A 4,979-nucleotide genomic window follows, 5' to 3' on the forward strand; every position below is an offset into this window, starting at 1 on the left:
TGGCATAGAAGACCCACTTTAGCCTATGGATCAGCACCTCATTGTTCCTGGGTGTAATCATGATGCAGAAGAAATCACCCCAGTTAAGAGTTTCACATCTGGTGTAATATCACCTCCAGGTGTAGTGTAAAGACCAAATGCACAGAAGTGTGTAGTTGGCATCATTGTCAGCATTTGTTGAACTGACATGGGGCTATGCACTCTTGCAGTGTTCGATTCTTATCACTGCACTTTGTCCACTTCTTGCATTTCAGGAAGTGGAAGCTCTCAAACCTGAATTTCATTGCAAATTTCTGTAATTCCATCACTGATACTGCGCAACTGCTAGTTTAAGTGTGAGTGTATTGGGGGTATTGTTCTGGCAACTATTCAATCTTATCTTGAAATCTGAAAGCAGGTAGTGTCCATGGAGCAATCTTCACTGAACAAAAAATTGCATCATGACGTACCCAAGTGATCTGTTATAGAACCTCCGATGTTTTTATCTGTGTCAATAATAAAGTTTTAATAACCTGATGTTACAATTGGCTGATGGTACCACATTTTTGCCAAAGCACAAACTGCTGCACAAGCTCTACTAGAAATTGATGTGCTCTTTGAAAGCATCCAAGTGTCGTTCATCAAAAATGGAATGAAAATAAATTATTCAAAAAATACACTATTTCAGATGCATCATGAGCAGCGTTTGATGCTAGGATAATAAGGAAGCTGTTAAGCTCTCCTATGTGGATTAAAGCATATATTAACAGACCAGTTTATTTGACAATATACTGTTTCTTAGCCGCATTAATTATGGCCTGCAGTTATGGGAACACTCTGAAAGTTGGAAAGAGGTGTTCTCCTTATAAACATTTTTCTTCACATATGATAAAAAGTATTGTAAATAACTTTCTCTATATTTAATATGATAAATAACGTAATTTCGATCCAGTCTACCCAGTCATCACATTTCTTTACAAAGCATTTTCACTCTGTATATTATGTGTTTCTTCCATATGCTGTTTTCTGCTTGAGTTGCCACCCAATGACATCCCACTGTGGAGAAAGGGATTTAATTCTTTATTTAAAGAAAGAGTGTCAGACATACCTACTGTGCATTTAAAATTCGTGGCAACTTTTGACATTTGGGTCATTGGAGGGCACATGACACTGTTGCCCAGGTAACACCAATGGTGAGCTGGCTTTCCCTGCCATTCTGCCAGCAGTTCGATTGGTAAAGCGCCCCTCTTTCCATGTCATGGATAAAAATTACCATGTCGTGCCACACATTAGATGCACCTACATACATAAGTTCTCTTTGTAAAGTGATATTTTCTGGTGGTTAAGTGTTTTGCAGTAATCATGTATTGAACTAGTGTTTTGTGTTGGCTCCACATTAATAAAAACAGTGCAGCACTTCTGAACAAGAGATTTGCAATAAAAGTGGTCATCCAAGAACACGTTCACCAGGTGTGAAGATAATGTTGTGCTGCATAATATTCCTCCGAATTCGACAATAGCATTGGACAATGCACCATACAACTCTGATGTGATGGATAAGGCCTCAACGATGCATGGAGGAAAGCGAATATTTTGCTCAGAGTACAAGGAAATATTCCGTTGGATAAAGGTAGACATAAGTTGTGTAAGAACTTTTGTACAAGCCAAAAACGCCATGCTACCAGGACAATGAACTGGCTGACGGCAAAGGGCATAGTTTAATCAGGATTCCTCCATATCGTGCTCATTTAAATCCGACTGAGAATACTGGGCCCAGATGAAAAGTTATGTGGCTAAGGAGACATATACTCATGATGGATTATGACAGGTTTTGAGTAATACGTAATTCTCTTGTGCCTTGTCTAAACACAGCAGATTTACAAATATTCACCTCACTACCATTCTAATGCAGTTTAAATTGTGACATAATCCTAAAACAGTGTGTTATTAAACAAACAACTGTGGGTAAGACAGTTCAATAGTTACGAGAAAGCCCTTCTCAGTATTAAAATAAACTTGTAACTTCTTCACTTATATTGTTGCAACACCACGAGCACCAGATATTGATGGTCCTTAAATGTTCCATTATTTCATCTAAAAAATTATAGTTGCTTGGCCATCGCATTAGATATGGAAGTTTCGCATTACATTCATATGGCAAAATAGTCTCCTCTTTGCGTGGTTTTATCTGCCAAAAACATGTTTCAGTATCACAGACTATTTATGAGATATGAGGGGTTTATTAATATTTTATTCTGGCTTTTTCTCTGGTGCATGTATTCATGACAGAGCCCTTTACATACATTCCACTTTCTCGAAATTGGAGACAGACAGAGATATCCTTCCAAGTTTAGAGAAAATTCCATATGTTATCTAAATTTCACACACAGCTACATATGATCTAACATGCACCAAACGCAGATTCTGATTACCCATATTTTTCACTCTAAACTCTAAGAATTTCGCCCAGTAGTTTCCCTAATATCGAAATATCACGTTAACTATGACCATTAACGTAATGATAGGCAGCTCATCATGAAGTTGACGAATAAAGCTATAAGACGTGCGAGAATCAGAATTTATTACTGAATAGTTTCTTTAAAATCGTTAGAGAAAGATTGCAGATAGGCTGGCTTGCAGAACTTGCTGTTTAGGCAGTCAAGCGTGCTTTCGCATTCAGCACATGCTGGCAACTATGCTACCCACCATTCGCTGTGTGCTGAACTGTCAAAAGTCGCAACTAATTTTAAACGCTCCATATGATGAGTACTGTCGAGTTTGTTACCTCCTTTGTTATTTGATATTGGTGTTGTTCAGCGGCGATTGCTCGTTGCTTCTCCCTTAATTCTTCATTCTGCTCCAGTGTACGTTTTGCCGCCGAACGCATCAGGCCTGAATCCCATTAGGGGCTGCCATGTAGCAAAAGCCAGCGACAACTAGAGGTTGCCATAAAAACACCTTCGGTGGCACAGCATAACATGCTCAGCGTCACGGCTTGTTGCTTTTGAACCGCAGCCGCTGTCACGCACTGCATCACATGTCCGCGCCGCCAGTCTCAGAATACACTGAGCATGATGTCAACTATAGAACCACAGATCACCCTAAACATCCCCTTTGCGCTGGTGTGGATTCGGCAGCTACTGTGAAATACTTATCATCCTATTACAAGGGAACTATTTGGTGTGAAATTTTTTTTTTTCGCGTCTTACAGCTTGATGTCTTCACTCGATAAAGGGCTGTATCGGTTTTAAGTAAACCACTACATCGAAATTTTATTGAAATTGCAAAGCTAAAAACGCGTTGCTTAGACTTTGCGTGTGGTTCATTGTAGCTCATATATTATTGCTTATCAAATTTTGCCAAGATATCGAAATTGTATTTAATTTTGAAAATAGAATGATAGCTATCACCATTCTCAATAATGCAGGCAGATCACAAGCAATGCGACAAGTTCCTTCCCCGTTTGTCGGCAATAGTGCATAGGGCTAGAGCCATCTCAGATCAGGACAGCTTATCGGCAGAGCTTAGCCATCTCCGCTCTGTGTTTGCCCAGAACGGGTACTCCGAGAAGCATATCCAGAACGCATTTCGACCAGCACGCTCCAAACCTCAAGAAGAGCCTGAAGAAGCAGAAAACACCACGGGGTTGGTTTTTCTACCGTATGTCGGTGGCGTGTCTTTTAAGATGGGCAGAATTTTCAAGAAATACCGGATTAAAAGTGTTTTCCGGCCTCCAGCACGAGAGCAATCAATGCTGGGCTCTGTTAAAGACAACCTCGGCCTGAGGAGACCAGGAATATGCAAAATCCCGTGCCAATGTGGGAAATCTTATATTGGCCAGATGTGTCGTACGTTCAAAGACAGATGCGACGAACATAAACGTCACACGAGGTTGGGTCAGCCAGGGAAATCTGAGGTTGCTGAACACTGCCTTGACATGGGACACGGTATGAATTATGAAGAAACCAAGATCCTCTCACATGCTTCCACATACTGGGACTCCATCATCAGAGAGGCGGTCGAAATACGTATAAGCAGTGACTTAATAAACAGAGACACGGGGTTTCACCTGAGCAAAGCCTGGGAGCCATCCTTGGCGGCACTTAGGAATCGTCAGCCACAGATTAGCAACCGCACCGAGTCAACGCAGATGGGAAGCCTTAGCGCAGATGCTTAAATCGCGCTCCAAAACCTCGCGCGCGCGAACGGGGTCCGTCGTTTCCAGCCGCATTTTCCCGCTCCGCGGCGCGCTTCCGCAGACCGCGACCCGTTTCTCCAGCAGAGGGCTCTGGTATTCGACGCTGTCTACGATTGGTCTTCGATGACGTTATGCCCCGCTGGCGCCTGCGCTGTTCTAGAAAGCCAGCATATAAATTGGCGAGCTTCTCAGTGACGCGACAGTAGCACCTGAAGATGGCGGGCAGTTGTCTCGCTGAAATATTGTGCGGTTTCTACAATATTATCCGGCGTAATTCCCGGGAAGCTATCAAGAAGATAAAAATACCTTGTAAACAGAAAAGAAAAAATGTATCTTATAGCTACAAGGAGTAATGATCCAGAAACAGTTAAACATAAAAACTAAAGCACTGTATTAAGAAAAGTTATTAAGAAGTCCAGAAGTATGTGGATTACATCTGAGATTAGCATCTCTGACAATAAAATTAAAACAATTTGGAATATTGTTAAAAGCGAAATGGGGCGACCAAGACCACATAAAGACTGTATTTCTATCAAAATCAGTGAAAAGTTTGTTAACAAAATGTCAGGAGCAGAAAATATTTTTGATAATCATTTTTAAGTGTTGTACATAAAAAAAGATCCAGCTGTTTGTTAGAAACTGCAAGGCTGTATATGGAAGAGGCAATACCTTTGCAATTTGGTAAAACTGAAATTCAACCTATCTCTCCCACTGAAATTTCGAAAATAATAAATTCACTCAAACGTAGAAGCTCACATCGAATTGGTGGCATTGCCAACAGAGTAGTAAAAGCTTGTTCCCA

This window comes from Schistocerca americana, chromosome 5 (assembly GCF_021461395.2).
Source record: "Schistocerca americana isolate TAMUIC-IGC-003095 chromosome 5, iqSchAmer2.1, whole genome shotgun sequence".
Lineage (NCBI taxonomy): Eukaryota > Metazoa > Arthropoda > Insecta > Orthoptera > Acrididae > Schistocerca > Schistocerca americana.